The 19893-nt window shown below is 36.1% G+C and overlaps 1 long non-coding RNA gene across 1 annotated transcript in view; it reads right to left on the reverse strand.

Moving 5' to 3' along the window:
* LOC119871517 overlaps positions 1-18464 on the reverse strand; it is a 36294-nt gene extending 17830 nt beyond the window's left edge. The window contains exon 1 of the long non-coding RNA XR_005358292.1: positions 18384-18464. This is a non-coding gene — a long non-coding RNA (uncharacterized LOC119871517). The remainder of the gene's footprint in view (positions 1-18383) is intronic.
* Positions 18465-19893: the final 1429 nt, after the last annotated feature.

Consider the following 19893-nt stretch of genomic DNA (forward strand, 5'->3'; position numbering starts at 1 on the left):
TTTTCCTATTCTATATAAAGTACAAAGGGAACAGAAATTATGTGTTCACTTTATATATATATATGTATGTATGTATATATATACATATATATATATGTTTTTGAAAAAAATAACTTTTATTTCTCTCCTTGAGATAGACTTCAAACTTCATACATTGTTTAAAAAGGAAATCAGGAGGCGGGGCAAGATGGTGGAGGAGTAGGTCACCTGTCCCCACCAACTTACATAGATAACTTTCAAATCATCCTGAAAACCTATGAATTCGGCCTGAGATTTAAAGAGAGAAGAGTTCACGCTTATATCAAGGTAGGAAGATGGAAAATAAATAAATAAAAAATCATCCAAGGGGGAGGGGCCCCTCGAGGAGCCGGGCTAAGGCCGTGCAGCGAGAGCCCCCAGGACAGGAAAGCCCAGGCCCAGAGAAGCAGGAGCTTCACCAACCTTCCAGGATGGAAAGGCACTGGCAGGGAGCTCGGGCAGGATCCCAGGACGAGCGGGGATGCCCTCAGGCTCCCGGGGGCACTAACAGACACCTGTGCCCCGGGGAGAGCGCACAACACACCGCCCGCCCGGGAAAGGGCTGGAGCGCACCTGGCGAGGCCCCGGGAGGAGCCCAAGCGTCGGCTCCAGCGGCGGCTCTAGTGAGCTGCGGGGCCTGGGAGTGGCTTCTGCTGCTCAGGTGGCTCCCGGGGGAGAGGGCTGCGGCCCCAGGAGCGCGATTCCAATGGCACAGGCCCTGGAGCCCAGGGCACCGGGGGTCACAGCCCAATATCCGGGTGCTCCCCCCGGGACAGGCGGAGGACGGGAGGACACAGGGCAGCAAGGACACCCCTGCCACTGGGCGGCCTCAACTGTGCAGATCGGTGCCCTCCGCCCCCGGAGCATCCAGGCCCTTGCGGATGGGAGCTTCGGTAGTTACTGCAGGAGGTGACTCTAGGTCTGGAGAGCTGGCCGCTGCCACTGTTGTTCCTGCTGGTGTCATCTTCTGCCTGGGACTGTGCAGGGCCGCCAGGGACAGGGGCCTCACAGGATAAACAGCGCCCACTGAGCCATGTACCTGGCAGGGGGCTGGGCAGCTCCTCCAGGTGCACACACCTGAGCATCAGCACGCAGGGCCCTCCCCCAGAAGACCAGCTGGAAGGACAGGAGAAGACAAAGTTCTTGACCAAGCAGCGTTGGAAAGTTCCAGGTTAAGTGGAGGGATTTACAGTATATAGAATCAGAGGATACCCCCCCCTTGTTTTTTGTTTTCTCTTTGTTCTCCCCCTTTTCTCTCTCTCTCTCTCTTTTTGTCTATTCCAGTAAAACTTGTTTTCAGCCACTGTGCACTTAGCAAAACGACTAGAAGGAAAAACTCACCACAAAAGAAAGAATCAGAAACAGTACTCTCTCCCACAGAGTTACAAAATTTGGATTGCAATTCAATGTCACAAAGCCAATTCAGAAGCACAATTATACAGCTACTGGTACTCTAGAAAAATTCATAAAGGATTCAAGACACTTCATGAGTGTAGAATTTAGATATAATCAGGCTGAAATTAAAAATCAATTAAATGAGATGCAATCCAAACTGGAGGTCCTAACGATTAGGGTTAATGACGTAGAATGAGCGAGTACATAGAAGACAAGTTGATGGCAAGGGAGGAAGCTGAGGAAAAAAGAGAAAAATAATAAAAAGATCATGAGGATAGGTTAGGGGAAATAAATGACAGCCTCAGAAGGAAAAATCTACGTTTAATTGGGGTTCCCAAGGGTGCTGAAAGGGACAGAGGACCAGAAAGTGTATTTGAACAAATCATAGCTGAGAACTTCTCTAACTTGGGAAGGGAAACAGGCATTCAGATACAGGATATAGAGAGATCCCCCCCTAAAATCAATAAAAATCGTTCAACACCTCAACATTTAATAGTGAAACTTGAAAATTCCAAAGATAAAGAAAAGATCTTTAAAGCAGCAAGAGACTGGGATCCCATAAAGGGATCCCTAACCTTTATGGGGAGAAGTATTAGGTTAACAGCAGACCTCTCCACAGAGACCTGGCAGGCCAGAAAGGGCTGGCAGGATATATTCAGGGTCTTAAATGAGAAGAACCTGCAGCCAAGAGTACTTTAGCCAGCAAGGCTCTCATTCAGAATAGAAGGAGAGATAGAGCTTCCAAGATAGGCAGAAACTGAAAGAATATGTGACCACCAAACCAGCTCTGCAAGAAATATTAAGGGGGATTCTGTAAAAGAAAGAAGAAGTCCAAGGAAACAATCCACAAAAACAAGGACTGAATAGATATCATGGTGACACTAAATTCGTATCTTTCAATAATAACTCTGAACATGAATGGGCTTAATGACCCCATCAAAAGGCACAGGGTTTCAGACTGGAGAAAAAAGTAAGACCTATCTATTTGCTGTCTACAAGAGACCCATTTTAGATGTAAGGACACCTACAGCCTGAAAATAAAAGGTTGGAGAACCATTTACCATTCAAATGGTCCTCAAAAGAAAGCAGGGGTAGCCATCCTTATATCAGAGAAATTAAATTTTATCCCAAACACTGTAGTAAGAGATGAAGAGGGACACTATATCATACTTAAAGGATCTATCCAACAAGAGAATCTAACAATCATGAATATTTATGCCCTGAATGTGGGAGCTGCCAAGTATATCAATCAATTAATAACCAAAGTTAAGACATACTTAGATAATAATACACTTAATACTTGGTGACTTGAACACAGCACTTTCTACAATTGACAGATATTCTAAGCACAACATCTCCAAAGAAACAAGAGCTTTAGATGATACACTGAACTAGATGGATTTCACATATATCTACAGAACTTTACATCCAAACTCAACTGAATACACATTCTTCTCAAGTGCACATAGAACTTTCTGCAGAATAGACCACATACTGGGTCACAAATCAGGTCTTAACTGATACCAAAAATTGGGATCATAACCTGCATATTTTCAGACCATAATACTTTGAAACTAGAACTAAATAACAAGAAGAAGTTTGGAAGGACCTCAAACATGTGGAGGTTAAGAACCATCCTGCTAAAAGATGAAAGGGTCAACCAGGAAATTAGAGAAGAATTAAAAAGATTCATGGAAACTAATGAGAATGAAGATACAACCGTTCAAAATCTTTGGGATGCAGCAAAAGCAGTCCTGAGGGAAAAATACATCGCAATACAAGCATCCATCCAAGAACTGGAAAGAACTCAAATACAAAAGCTAACCTTGCACCTAAAGGAGCTGGAGAAAAAACAGCAAATAGATCCTACACCCAGCAGAAGAAGAGAATTAATAAAGATTCGAGCAGAACTCAATGAGATAGAGACCAGAAGAACTGTGGAACAGATCAACAAAACCAGGAGTTGGTTCTTTGAAAGAATTAATAAGATAGATAAACCATTAGCCAGCCTTATTAAAAACAAGAGAGAAAAGACTCAAATTAATAAAATCATGAATGAGAAAGGAGAGATCACCACCAATACCAAGGAAATACAAATGATTTTAAAAACATATTATGAGCAGCTATACGCCAATAAATTAGGCAATCTAGAAGAAATGGATGCATTTCTGGAAAACCACAAACTACCAAAACTGGAACAGGAAGAAATAGAAAACCTGAACAGGCCGATAACCAGGGAGGAAATTGAAGCAGTCATCAAAAACCTCCCAAGACACAAAAGTCCAGGGCCAGATGGCTTCCCAGGGGAATTCTATCAAATGTTTAAAGAAAAAACTGTATCTATTTTACTAAAGCAGTTTGGAAAGATAGAGAGAGATGGAGTACTTCCAAACTCATTCTATGAGGCCAGCATCACCTTAATTCCAAAACCAAAGACCCCACCTAAAAGGAGAATTACAGAGCAATATCCCTGATGAACACAGATGCAAAAATTCTCAACAAGATACTAGCCAATAGGATCCAACAATACATTAAGAAGATTATTCACCATGACCAAGTGGGACCAAGATGGGCACTGAGGGGGACCTGGGATGCAAGGCTGGTTCAACACTCGTAAAACAATCAATGTGATTGATCATAATAGCAAGAGCAAAAACAAGAACCATGTGATGCTCTCAATAGATGCAGAGAAAGCATTTGACAAAATACAGCATTCGTTCCTGATCAAAACTCTTCAGAGTGTAGGGATAGAGGGAACATTCCTCAGAATCTTAAAAGCCACCTATGAAAAGCCCACAGCAAATATCATTCTCAATGGGGAAACACTGGGAACCTTTCCTCTAAGATCAGGAACAAGACAGGGATGTCCACTCTCACCACTGCTATTCAACATAGCACTAGAAGTCCTAGCCTCAGCAATCAGGCAACAAAAAGAAATAAAGGCATTCAAATTGGCAAAGAGGAAGTCAAACTCTCCCTCTTCGCAGATGACATGATACTGTACATAGAAAACCCAAAAGACTCCACCCCAAGATTGCTAGAACTCATAAAGCAATTCAGCAGTGTGGCAAGATACAAAATCAATGCCCAGAAATCAGTGGCATTTCTATACACTAACAATGACACTGAAGAAAGACAAATTAAGGAGTCATCCCATTTACAAATGCACCCAAAAGCATAAGATACCTAGGATTAAACCTAATCAAAGAGGTAAAGGATCTATACCTTAAAAACTACAGAGCACTTCTGAAAGAATTGAGGAAGACACAAAGAGATGGAAAAATATTCCATGCTCATGGAAAGGAAGAATTAATATTGTGAAAAATGTCAATGTTACCCAGGGAAATTTACACATTTAATGCAATCCCTAGCAAAATACCATGGACTTTTTTTCAGAGAGTTGGAACAAATCATCTGAAGATTTGTGTGGAATCAGAAAAGACCCCAAATAGCCAGGGGAATATTTAAAAAAAGAAAACCATATCTGGGGGCATCACAATGACAGATTTCAGGTTGTACTACAAAGCTGTGGTCATCAAGACAGTGTGGTACTGGCACAAAAACAGACACATAGATCAATGAAACAGAATAAAGAATCCAGAAGTGGACCCCCAACTTTATGGTAAACTAATATTCAACAAAGCAGGAAAGACTGGAAAAAAGAAAGTCTCTTCAATAAATGGTGCTGGGAAAATTGGACATCCACATGCAGAAGAATGAAACTAGACCTTTCTCTTACACCATACACAAAGACAGACTCAAAATGGATGAAAGATCTAAATGTGAGACAGGATTCCATCAAAATCCTAGAGGAGAACACAGGCAACACCCTTTGTGAATTTGGCCACAGCAACTTCTTGCAAGATACATCCATGAAGGCAGGAGAAATAAAATCAAAAATGAATTATTGGGACTTCATCAAGATAAAAAGCTTCTGCACAGCAAAAGAAACAGTCAACAAAACTAAAAGACAACCTACAGAATGGGAGAAGATATTTGCAAATGACCTATCAGATAAAGGGCTAATATCCAAGATCTATAAAGAACTTATGAAACTCAACAGCAAAGAAACAAACAATCCAATCATGAAATGGGCAAAAGACATGAACAGAAATCTCACAGAGGAAGACATAGACATGGCCAACATCACATGAGAAAATGTGCCGCATCACTGGCCATCAGGGAAATACAAATCAAAACCACAATGAGATCCCACCTCACACCAGTGAGAATGGGGAAAATTAACAAGACAGGAAACCACAAATGTTGGAGAGGATGTGGAGAAAGGGGAACCCTCTTGCCCGGTTGGTGGGAATGTGAACTGGTGCAGCCACTCTGGAAAACTGTGTGGAGGTTCCTCAGAGAGTTAAAAATAGATCTGCCCTACGACCCAGAAATTGCACTGCTGGGGATTTACCCCAGAGATACAGATGCAGTGAAACACCAGAACACCTGCACCCCGATGTTTCTAGCAGAAATGGCCACAATAGCCAAACTGTGGAAGGAGCCTTGGTGTCCATCGAAAGATGAATGGATAAAGAAGATGTGGTCTATGTATACAATGGAATATTCCTCAGCCATTAGAAATGACAAATACCCACTTTTTGCTTCGACATGGATGGATCTGGAGGCTATTATGCTGAGTGATATAGGTCAATCAGAAAAGGACAAACATTATATCGTCTCATTCATTTGGGGAATATAAAAATTAGTGAAAGGGAATAAAGGCAAAGGAGAGAAAATGAGTGAAAATATCAGTGAGTGTGACAAAACATGAAAGACACCTAAGTCTGGGAAACGAACAAGGAGTAGTGGTAGGGGAGGTGGACAGGGGGTTGGAGTGACTGGGTGATGGGCACTGAGGGGGGCACTTGATGGGATGAGGACTGGGTGTTATACTATATGTTGGCAAATTGAACTCCAATAAAAAAAAAAGGAGATCTACACTTGATATTTTTTTAAACAGTATAACCTAGCCAACAATAGTTATATTTATGATTTTTCATTCTGTTGTCACAGAATTCCTGGAGATATTTTCTGCTCAAGATATTCCTAATACCTTACTTAATATAGGCATGTTTTCAATAGTTAAAGGCAATAATTTTTTTCATAGTGAATATTTAAGAAAACTTTTTTTATCATTGCACAAAAATCCTAATTTTATGTGTTCCATTACTTTGTGTAATGTTTATAAGCAGGGATATATAATAAGAATGGCATCCCAAATTAATGACCCTAACTTAAGCTTTGTATCATAAATATACTATCATGAATATTATGTATTCAGTTTAATTCTCAAAGGAATCAGATGATTAAAAAAACATAATTACATGGGCAAATATTTATATAGTAGTGTTTGCTATACACCCATTGTTTTGAGTATTTTCTGCATAATATCTTATTTAACCCTCATAATAATATCAATAAGAAAGGTACTATTTTTATCTTTGTTTGACAGAGAAGGAAATTTATGTAGTGAACTTAAGAAGGAATTTGCTCAAGGTCACACTATTACAGAGTGGAGACTTCAGAAACTGAACACAAGTAATTCAGTTCCAGAATCTATGATCTTAACCAATAGATTGTACCACGTTCCTGTTGGTTAGGTCAAACAGTCTTGCTAATAAAACTGAGGGTCAGAGCTATTACATCTAAAGTCAGGATTTGAACTGAAGTTCTTTGAGTAAAATCCTACAATATGGTTTTATAGCATTGATGGACACCAATTTTCTATTCTCCTACTTTTTGCCATGCTCTGTAATCTTTGATCTTAAAATACTGTTAGTTCTAGACTATGAGTTAAAGTAGAAATTGAATAATGTATATGTACTGCAGCTCAGTTAACTTGGTACAAGTTTCCTAGGTTAGTTTCTTTTCAAGGAGGCCGGGGTCAGTGAAGGGAACTTTATTTAAAATTTACTATATATTGAATCTATACTAATATTATAATATGTAATTCAGTTTAATTCTTACAACAATTCCATGAGGCAATACTACTAACACTATTTGCTGATGGAAAAAAGAGACTCTGAAGCATAAGAAATTCAGTTTTAGAAGAAGGATTATTTCTATGCATCAAATTCAAATACTGTTCAATGAAAGTACAATGGGGTTTCAGACATACTGTCACATGCAAATATTTGCAGAGGCACTAATAATTACATAAAGTTTGGTAAATTTGATACTACAAATCACTACAAGCACCTCATACCATAAAAACTGATACCTTCTTTTAAATGTAATTTCATTAAAATGAGAAATTGCTGTACTATATTACTGGCCTTGGAGATGTAAAGATTCAGTATGACTTCTCTGCTATCATATAGTAAAAAATTTGAGGGATCCCTGGGTGGCACAGCAGTTTAGCGCCTGCCTTTGGCCCAGGGCACGATCCTGGAGACCCGGGATCGAGTCCCACGTCGGGCTCCTGGTGCATGGAGCCTGCTTCTCCCTCTGCCTAAGTCTCTGCCTCTCTCTCTCTCTCATGTGTGACTATCATAAATAAATAAAAATTTAAAAAAGTAAAAAAAAAATTTTGAACACAAGCTTCTATTTTCCTAATTCATTATTATCTCCTATTTGTGTTAGGATAAAAACAAGGTGTGAATACTTCAGAAATAAATTTATTATCAATATTACCACTGATGCAAAGTCCTGGTAGAACGGGATAGTATGAAATTGCTCAATGAATACCATGAGTTCATTTGGTTATATGCAACATCTTGTGTGTTGTATTTCAGGTTTCTTAAACAATGGATATCTTTCAATTACAAAATTAAAAGCAAGGTTAAGAATCAATACTAATGTTTGTATCTAAATACTCCAAACAATGCACTTTATGTTTTTAATTTAAAAAGAATAATTACCTAGCGAAAATGATTAAATAAAACTGAAAGATGAAGCATTAAAAAGTGGGAATACCATTCTTTTTCATGTTCTGACACTCGATTCCATCATGGGGGGGGTTCCCCCAACACCAACAAACTATTCTCAGATATTGACTTGAGAATTCAAGTCAATTCTGACACTATGTACCTGGAGATATTATCAGATTCCATAGGTTACAGGGTTAGTCCTATAAGACTGAATCCCCCTACTATCCCTTCAGATGTCAATCACAAGCCTAGGTTGTTATCTATGCTTCTGACAAACCAGATACAGATTAAATGTTCCCACAACCTCTTCCTTGGACTTCAGACACCTCAGAAGTTCAGGTTGTTACTTTACTTCTGACTGACTGGCTATAAATAGAGGTTTTCAGGACTTCCTCTTCAGGTTAGATTAGTTTGCTAAAGAGACTCACAGAACTCAGAGAAACTTTGTACTTACTAGATTATTAGTTTATTATAAGAGGGTTAACTCAAGAACAGCCATATGGAAGAGATGTATGGGGCAAGGTATGTGGAAATTTTGTGGAACTTCTGTGCTCTCTCAGAAGATGACGTTTTCCATAAATCTCCATATGTTTACCAAGCCAGAAGCTTTCTGAACTCTCCTTTTCGGTTTATATGGAGGCTTCATTACATAGGCTCAATTGATTAAATCATTTACTGTTGGCAATTGATTCGATCTTTAGCCCCTGTCCCATCTCCCCAGGTCAGGAGACAGGACTAAAAGTTTCAATCCTCCAACACTTGACTCCAGCCCTTCCTTACCTACTTCCCAAAGTTACCTCATTAACATAACAAAAATACCTGTATCACTCTCAACACTTAAGAAAACCCAAAGATTTGGGGAGCTATGAGTCAGGAACTGTGGAGACAGACCGAATGTATGTAGAAATATATTTTGGTCATCTGAATAACTGAATACATATTTCTTATAAATCACAGTATCACAACCATCATTTTCCCCCAGGCTCTCATTTCTCATGTTTAATTACTAGTGTATACCCATCAGCACATTTTTATGTAGTGCATATAAATTACATTGTTATGTTCAATATATTTCTATGTATATTGTATGAATTTTTTACAAAATATAATCACACTATATATTGTTTTATAATTTACTTTTATTTCCTCAAAAAATCTATCATGGCTATACATGGTTTATCAGCATTTTTCTTAATAGCTCTAGAGTCTTCCATTACACTTCAATTTTCACTCTAAAAATAATGTTGCAATAAATAACCTTACATGATTGCCTAGTTGTAAGATTACTTCTAGAGTTTGTGCTAACTCTTAAAAGAATGTGTACATTTCCTTCAACACACCTTCCCCACCCTACTATCTTCCTCCCACAAAATAAACATTTTCTTAAAAAAATGTGGTGTTCCTAAGAGATAATGTTCACTTGTTCACAATTTTAACCTTGATAAGCTTTGTTAATTAATCCCTATCTCTAGTTCTTTATCATCAAAATAGGGATAACAAAGTACCAATGGCTTAGTGTTGAGAAGATTACATTATTAAAATAATTCTTTTCACTTAATAAAGGCTCAACTAATGTCGCCTATAAACTAAAATGATTGTCATCCATGTAGAAAATGAATGTGATGTGAAGTAGCCAACTTTCCTTTTTATTTAATTAACAAAATGGCAAATAAAAAATAAAAAAGTGCAAATCTGTTCCCCTGATAGGAAATGACAGTTTTATATGCGAAATTTATAAAATTTTCTTTGCTCCTTCTGAACCATGTATTTCTGTTTCATTGGCTAACTAGTATATTCTTGTACCATAACTGTACTATAAAATAGTGCCTTTTAAAGAAAATAAATAAAACAAAATAAAATATACCCATTACTATATCTAGATATAATCACATGCACTTTGATGATCCTGTAGTGACCTTTGGGTGTGAATAACCTTTAATACTCAGAATTATAAAATTAGGATAAATAGCGAACATGTCCATTTGCGTATTTTATCTCATTCCATATTAATAATTTGAATAACTTAGTAAACAGAAAACTGCATTTGAGACATTTATTAACATATGTACAAAAAGCTTTCCAATTGCAGAGATGCATGTGTCTTAGGTAACATGTGTCTTAGGTAACATTTTCAAAAGTGTTAAATAAAGAAATCTCTACCACCTTTTTATGTGTAAATTTATTTTTCAGTTAAACCTTTTTGAAATGTCCATTCTGCATTTAGATTAACTATTTTAGTTATTTTTTTGAAGCTTCTAATTAATATGGAACACCCACTGAGATAGATAGATAGATGATAGATAGATGATTAGATAGATAGATAGATAGATAGATAGATAGATAGATAGATGGATAGATAATAAATACACACACACATATATAGCAATGGATATACACATACACAAAATATACCCATCATAGATAAAAAGATAAAAATTAAATTATTCTGGATGCTCATTACTCTTTGATAATAGTAAGTCTGTTTCTGTAGGTCTCAGTTATTTTGGAGGCTCTTCTTTTCTAATAAGGTCATGTTATACCAGAGAGCTTCATTGTTATATAGTCATAGAGAGGTTCCCTGTCCCTCTTTTCCAGTAAATACATACAGGATTATGGGAGCAGGGTCCATCTCTACTGGAAAGGTACCCATAGGTTATCCAGTCCAGCTCTGCCCACAATGTGAACACTTCTCATATGATAAAATGTGAGCCTGGGGAATCAGTACATTCTGCTATATGTTTACTTGTAGAATTTTGCCAAATAACACTATTTTGAATTTACACAGAGTGACATCAATGACATTTGTGTATAGCGGCCCATGCCCCCCACTATACAACAGTGGGACAAAAAAGTACATAGGTTTATAATGTGAATTGAGAAAAATTAATATATGGTCAGTCACATTTATATTTAGCAGTTAAAAATAGAGACCACAATTGTTAGCACTATTGTTTCTCTACTTAGGAGGAGTTCTCCATTTAACCAAGAACACACAACCAATATCTTCTCCCATTCTTTCTACCACCTATTCTAAACATTTACAAGAATCCTTAGACCCCTTCCTCATCATTTCACTCCAGTGAAGTAAAGAAAATTATTTCTTCTACATGACTGATCCGAGGTCGTGAGTTGCACCAACTGCAAACCAGTTATTAGAGCTAATTGAGAAAGCATTCTTAGTTTCTCCCTCTTGGACATTATCTCCTCCCTGTTATGTTCCCCGATCCTCCTTGTGGAGAGTTAATTATACTTTCCTCTATGTTATCACCACTACCAATGTATATTTCTCATGTGCTACTTTCATCAATTTCTAATTTCTTTGTTGACCTGTCTTTTCAAAAAAAAAAAATTAATTCCTTAAAAAATGAGAACACAGCAATTAACAACAATGAAACTTACAATCTTAAGAGGAAAGAAATAACATAAACATACAAACAAATAAAAATATAAACTGGTAAACAAATGAATAATTAAAACAATATAAATCATAATCTGTGCTAAGAAAAAAATGAATAGATCACTATGATGTAAAATAGTAAGGGACAATACTTCAGTAAATTCTTTAGGAAAGGCAGCCCTGAGGCACTGAGGCTGAATTCCAAAGAAGGAAACAGTGAGAATTCATAGAAAGAGAGTTCCAAGCATGGGTCAGATCACCCAAAGGCTACATCATGCAATGAAAATTGGGCTTTTTTCTAATTTCAACTATCAATTTCTATAGTATTATTTTGGAATTTACAATATAGTTAGAAGCAATAATAAACATAAAATATCTGTCCTTAATGGCACTTATACTGGAAAACAGGTGAGGATGAAACACAGAAAAATATATAAATATCAATAAAGCAAAATTGTCGATAAAGTCTGTAAATATGATACAGAAAATGGTGTAATGTGATGGTGGCCAGGGTGGCCTCTGAGCAGTAATGTTTATTAGGACACTGAACAACATGAAGTAATGAATCAAGTGAAATGGGAGAAACGGCACAGCAGGTGGGAGTAGAGCAGTGCAAAGCCTTGAAGACAGATAGAGTCTGACTAATGGGAGCTCTGTAAGTCACAGGGAAAGAGGTAGGAGAATGAAGTAAGGTAGCAGACTAGAGCCAGATCTTTATAGTGTACTAAATCAAATAGGAACAGAAGAGTAGATGTAAAAATAAAAACTTTAATTCAAATTCTGTCTCCACATTACTTTTTATTTATACAGAAAGGACATGCTTTCCAAAATGCTTCCATGAGGCCACCCAATACCCACTTATACCTTGATTTACCTAAATAATGTTATTTTTTGGTCCTTGATGAATATTAGAATCTCTTATGACATTTATGAAGTTTTTTTAATTTAAAAAATTTATAAATAAATAAATGTACCTGGCCCCTCCTTCATGAGGTGTAGAAGCCTAGATATGTATGTATGCAATCTGATGAGCAACAGAAGGAGAAAACCATTCTTTTCTATTCACTTGGTCTCATTGATAATTGTTTGTAGAAAACAGGAATTATCAGGAGAAAATATATGATCAGCAAGATGATTTCTTCCTCATTTCAGTTGCATTTTTATCATGAAAATTACCAATTGCAAAATGTAGTGATGTGACTGACTCAATCACATTTTGCTACCTGGATGTTATTGAAGATTTCTACATTTTCTTTTCAAACTTGAATCATATTACTAATGAAAAGATTAGTTTGTGGCCAATGAATACATTTTAATAGTAAAACCTCTGAAAGTTATTTTCCTGATACTACAAAAGTTACAAATTATCTAGTCATAACTTAATAGATAATTACATTAGGACTGAATATTAAGGTTGTCTTGACTGATAATTCTATCATAAATAAAATAATCTTTTAAAGTATAGCAATAAACCAGCTTAATTTCTATGCCATATGCTCAACAGTTGCAAAATATTATTGGAAACTAAAATGCACAGACTTATCTTAATATTTAATATGAATAAAAATATACAATAGAAAGAATATAATTCTCAGTAATCTTCCAGCTGAGCCTCAGAATTCTAGTGCCAAATTGTTTTAAAAAATAAATTTTGATAGAATGGCATATATGCCTCTACATTATGCATATGAGTCTTGTGTATATTGAAAAAAGGAATTACATTAAATGTGATATTTTTGCACACATGGAAGAAAAGTTTTTTCCTGAAAATGAGATGAATCAGAGTTCCTCAAAATCAAAAAAAAAAAAAGAAAAAAAAAAAGGAAATGTCCTTTCTAAAACAAGTCTGTAAATGAATATCACACCATTCAACAAATATACTTACAGATTTAGAGATTATGTATAAAATTTTCCTTAATTATCATAGTAGTTTTCTCTTTAAACATCTTTTCAGAGACTTATTCATATTGTAACATTCAGAAAGTAAAGATTTGTAAACATGTTGCAGGTGTCATATTAAAATTATAAGCTCTAGAGTAGTTATTCTCAAAAGGAAAGGATTTCAAGCAAAAGTACAAGGGAAGGCATATCAGAATGCAAAATATTTTAAGTGCTTTGACTTTCTTTAAATGTTTGTATTCATGCTATTTAAGTAAACTGGAAGTTTAGATACTATAAGCTTCTTTTTAAATATTTTTTTTAATTTATGATAGTCACAGAGAGAGAAAGAGAGGCAGAGACACAGGCAGAGAGAAGCAGGCTCCATGCACCGGGAGCCGACGTGGGAATCGATCCCGGTCTCCAGAATCGCGCCCTGGGCCAAAGGCAGGCGCCAAACCGCTGCGCCACCCAGGGATCCCAGCTTCTTTTTAAAGAATATAAAAGGGGGGGATCCCTGAGTGGCGCAGCGGTTTAGCGCCTGCCTTTGGCCCAGGGCACGATCCTGGAGACCTGGGATCGAATCCCACATCGGGCTCCCGGTGCATGGAGCCTGCTTCTCCCTCTGCCTGTGTCTCTGCCTCTCTCTCTCTCTCTGTGACTATCATAAATAAATAAAAATTAAAAAAAAAAAAAAAAAAAAAAAAAGAATATAAAAGGGATCCCTGGGTGGCGCAGCGGTTTGGCGCCTGCCTTTGGCCCAGGGCGCGATCCTGGAGACCCGGGATCAAATCCCACATCGGGCTCCCGGTGCATGGAGCCTGCTTCTCCCTCGGCCTGTGTCTCTGCCTCTCTCTCTCTCTCACTGTGTGCCTATCATAAATAAACAAAAATTAAAAAAAAAAAACTTAAAAAAAAAGAATATAAAAGCAGATGTGTTTAAAATTTATAAAATACTGCTTTAGAATTCCAAATGACATATTATATGTCAAAATATGATATGTGGCCCTGAATTAAAGGAAAGGTACAGGAGATCTCTTCCTTCATTGAGAAGAGGAGGCCAAAGAGGAAATATTAAAAAGAAAGGCTAACTTTTCAAACATCAATACTTGTTAGAAATTTGACTGTGGTATATCGAATACTTATGTGCAAGAAATTTGAATTTCTACTCTAAAAAGAAAGTAACAAATAAATCAAATATGCTTTTTTAAATTTTATTTTATTTTTTATTTTTTTAAATTTTTTATTTTATATTTTTATTTTTTATTTATTTATGATAGTCACAGAGAGAGAGAGAGAGAGAGGCAGAGACATAGGCAGAGGGGAAGCAGGCTCCATGCACCGGGAGCCCGACATGGGACTCGATCCTGGGTCTCCAGGATGGCGCCCTGGGCCAAAGGCAGGCGCTAAACCGCTGCGCCACCCAGGGATCCCCTTTTTAATTTTAAAATTATGACTGTTAATTCAGTTGTCATTTAGGGGAAGAGTATTTAAAGCTAATGATGATAAATTCTATACCAGTACTATTCTATAAGAATTTTGAAAAATCTAGTACTTTAAACTGAGTCAATTAAACTCAGCAACTAACCTGATAAACTTTCACATCTTTCTTTTGCAAGGTAAAGCTACCTTATTAACTTTAGATTTATAGTTTGAAGTGAGAGAAAATGATAAGTATTTCAAGGCAACACACATATAATGCCAGGAATTTATGACATGCATGGCATAGCATCCTCTTTTGTGCAATATACCATTTTGAGGAAGAGATGGGGGAAAGAAACTCACAAATAAGGGGATACAAACCATGAGCCAACACCACGCTCAGTGCTTTACGTACAACCTTTTTAGATTTTCAAATATACTTTTACTGTATATTATCATTCAGCTGAGATAGTTTAGTTGAATTAACCATTGCCACATAACTTGTTAGGATTATTGATGGAATATAAACTTTTTAGCCTAACTCTCATACCTTCTGCATTTTTTCAGACACTGTGATCTCTATGTTGAATCTACATAATCCCACCACAACTAAAAATTAGTTGAATAAATCTTAAGTACCATTTCTAAACAAATTCTTAATTCCAAACTACTTTCCGTAAAAGATAAGGGGAACAAATGCCAAAGTTAAGCAGGAAAACAAACACTAGGATTTCCTGATTTTTGAGTAACAACAGAAGCAAAACTAGTTAGTGTACAATTTCCCAAGCTGAATAATATATTTATGCTTTCAACTTATTCTCCTTAATTCACAGTAGAATGTGACTATCCAAGAAAATCTATTTCTATTAGAAAAAGAATATTTCAGTGATGACTGGTGTCAAAGACTGTGTGTGTCTGGGTGTATGCATATATAATCTGTTTTAGAAATCAAATTGCTATGAACAGCTCTTTAAAAAACTGCTGTTCTTATTGCAATTGTCTGGGACAGAACTCATATTCAGAAGCATAGACTAGAGTGCTGGTTTACATTATTATAGAGAGAGGCATTGTTGCCTGGACCAGCCAATAAGAGGAAGGAAGAAGGTAAATCAAATTTTAAAGATGGGGTGTGTTTGGAAATTTTCCTGTACTTGGCATATGCCCCTAAACAGATACAACTATCAGGGAATAGAATTAGGATAAAACATATTTTATGATAGGAAAGGTGTTCTATGAGAGGTGGTTACTTTGTTTTTATTCTGATCTTTCTCTGAGAGATCTCCAACATGCATCTTAATATAATTCTAAAACTATCTTATTACAAAATAGGTAAAAATATTCAAAATCTTTAGAAAAATGGTTTTTGAACAGGATATGATTGAAACCAGATTAGAAAACAGTCTGAAATACCATTTGACTGTGATTTTGCAAAGGTCAAAATAATAACATTATTTCTGAAATGCAAATAAGTATTAACCTAGACATTAAAATTTAACAGAGTATTCATAACCCATGATACTAATAATCATATACATATTTTTCTGGAGTCCAAAAGAAAGATAGTAAAAGGTGCATCCAAAGGAGATGCAGATATGGCAAGTATGCCTTTAGACTACATTGGAAAGCCATTAAAGAAGCAAAAGAATTAACCCTCAGATATGGACTAATGAAAATTAAACCAAATATTGAATGTGTGGTATTTTCTTAGTCAATCATTACCAGTTTATCCACAATCTCTTTAAATAACCAGTCTAACCTATTCCAAGGGACAAATAAACTCCTCACTTATCCACCAAAATAAGCTGAATAACTCTAAGAACACAATTACAAATGTAGAGCAACCTATAAAATTTACATTTAACCTTTCATGTGTCACAACATTTTAGTTTTGATCTATAACATTTCAGTTATATCCTTTCTCCTAAGAATCTGTACTGCTTTGGCAACTTTTTACTAAGTAAAATTTTATTTTTGAGTTCTAATTGGTATAATAAACAAAATGAGTAATAGTCATTTAATGGTAAAATTGACAATTACTTATTTGCTTATATTTTGAGATATTCTAGAGGCTAAAATGCTTCATCGTTTTTCTCAAATCCATATAAAATGTAAACACAGATCTCACCCTTAGCCAAAGGCAGATGCTCAACCACTGAGCCACTCAGGTGTCCCAGGATAATGTTTTGAACTGGTGGGTCACCTAATAGTATCAATTTTCTCCAGCTATGAGGGAATACAATATTGTATTTTAAAAGGCTCTATCTCCTTCAAATATGAGTATTGCCTGCTTTACCTTTTCCTAATACTAGATGTCTTCATCACATTAAATATATAGAACAACATGGTGGCAAATACAGACTTATTTTTCTGCCCAATAGTTCCCACCTTTCCTTAAAGAATTGACCTGTACTTCTGTGAACTGCTTTTCCTGACACCATCCATTGCTGCAATGAAAGCCATCATTTTCAGTGTGATCTACCCATGGAAGCTCTTGATTGGTTCAGGTGTCAAGACTTGATCTACGCTGAGATAAAGATTCTCTCCCCTGACAGTTTTGGATTTGAGACTCAGAGATAGTTGATCTCTTCCTAAAAGATTTTGAAGGTAGGAATGGCTGGGTGGCTCAGTGGTTGAGCATCTGCCTTCAATTTCGGGCATGATCCCTGGATGAGTCCCGCATTAGGCTCCTCACAGGGAGCCTGCTTCTCTGCCTATGTTATGCCTCTCTCTCTGTGTCTCTCATGAATAAATAAATAAATAAAAATATTTTGAAGATAAATATTGAAATTCCATCTGAGGCTTCCTAACCTAGACAATGCAAAAGAGGGAAAATTTGATCTTAATTTGATTGGATTGGAAATTATTAAAACATAATTTTCTACAATAATCCTGTTTTGTATCTCTCCTACAAATTTAGTGGCCTAATGTGGCACAGGTGGCAAACCTGGAATTTCCTGTATATATTGGTAGAGGACTCTTCATTGCCTCTTTTGACAATGTATTGATAAAATAATTCTTCCTACCAGTCAAATCTATTACAGAGATATCACTTAGATTATTCTGAGAAAATATTTGATTTTCAAAGATAAAGAATGTACATCATCTACAAATATACCAAAATGAATCTTGCTTCTGAGTTGATCCTTTCCTAACAAACAAAACAAAACAAAAACAGATAAAAATCATCAGATGCATTCTGCTAACTAAATATCATTTTTTAAAGTTTCATCTGATAGTTGTCAGCATTTGTGGTAGGCCTCTAATAGTGTAAAAAATAAGTCCTTGAGATAGCAAAAACACTTTTTAAGTTAATATTTAATTGCACTGTTGCCAGTAGAGTGTAAATGACTTTTTCTTAAATTTAATGTTTTATATTTGAGGAGCTTCTTTTTACCCACCTTCAAATATGTACTTAATTCATGTCTTCATTTCACTTTCATAGAGTATCTTCTACATATAGAAAATGATGCTAAGGGCTCTACGGATTTAAAAATAAATAAAATCTTTAGAATTACATATATTCTATTTATTTCTCTGACAGTTGAATGTAGTTATCAGGTTTGTTCCTGACTTTCATCATTGTGTACCTTCATTGAAGCCACAGAAAAAAATTGGGTTTGCATTTAATATGCCTTGTCTTGCACAGAGAAACACAATAAAAATGATTCTACAAAACTCATATTTATTGTAGACATGTTCTTAAAGATACTGTGTATGATACTATACAGAAAAGTTTATTTTAACTCAAAATTCAATATGAGGAAAATCCACATTTTTCTCTCAGAAATTGGTATGATATTTTTAAGTTTTTTTGTTTTTGAAATGAAAAGGTCGAAGCTAAATCTATGATCATGCCAAAATATTGGTCAGTACTATCAGACCACATCTATATTTGCCCTAACTCAGTTTTTCTGTCATATTGTTATTTTTTTGTATTTCTTATGTTTGATTTTATACGTGATTGAATGCCACTAATTTATGCTAGCTACACATGTATGTACACATGCAAACACATATACAGAGAGAAAGGATAGATGAAATAAGAACAAGAACATCAAAGAAGACAGGAATAGAAGGAAAAAGAGAAGAATGGTTATGAAGAAACTGTAAACAGGCAGCCCAAGAGCTGGACCTCATTCACGAAAGCATTGTATTTGACCTGCACAATACTGAAAATACCTATAATTTTAATTAAATAACCAGTATTTTCTAAATATCATGACAGATTTGTTTTTTCTTGAAAAATTGGAAGGCAGAGGAAAACTATATTTACATCATTTCATGGAAATGATTAACTATATTTTAATAGTGATTGCCCTCCTTAAGTAGGTATGTACTGTTTGATTGTTAATAATGTTATTTTTCTGTTCAAGCTTTGTCTTCTCAATACATTATGTTGCTTAGTTGATCTTATAGTCAGTTAAGATTTTATCACTGAGGTATGATCTCTGTTTTGGGGAAATCTCAGTATTAAAGGATACACAGGTACATACATAAATAAAGGCAAATCCCATTCACACCATTTGAAATGGAGCAGATGGGAGTCCCATAAATGTGAATATGAAATAAATCAGTCACGAGAGCCCCTTTGTGTTTTTTTTTTTTTAATTTGTATTTATTTATGATAGTCACACAGAGAGAGAGAGAGGCAGAGACATAGGCAGAGGGGAAGCAGGCTCCATGCACCGGGAGCCCGATGTGGGATTCGATCCCTGGTCTCCAGGATTGTGCCCTGGGCCAAAGGCAGGCGCTAAACCACTGCGCCACCCAGGGATCCCATGAGAGCCCCTTTGAAAGTGTGTTTCCTACACAGTGATGTAAAATTAAATTAACAGAAAGTGTGGGATAACTGAATTCTCTTCAATCTTTACAGATGTACAAATGGTAGACTGAGTGGACCTACAGCTA

The sequence above is a fragment of the Canis lupus genome, chromosome 4 (genome assembly GCF_011100685.1).
Source record: "Canis lupus familiaris isolate Mischka breed German Shepherd chromosome 4, alternate assembly UU_Cfam_GSD_1.0, whole genome shotgun sequence".
In the NCBI taxonomy this organism is placed as follows: domain Eukaryota; kingdom Metazoa; phylum Chordata; class Mammalia; order Carnivora; family Canidae; genus Canis; species Canis lupus.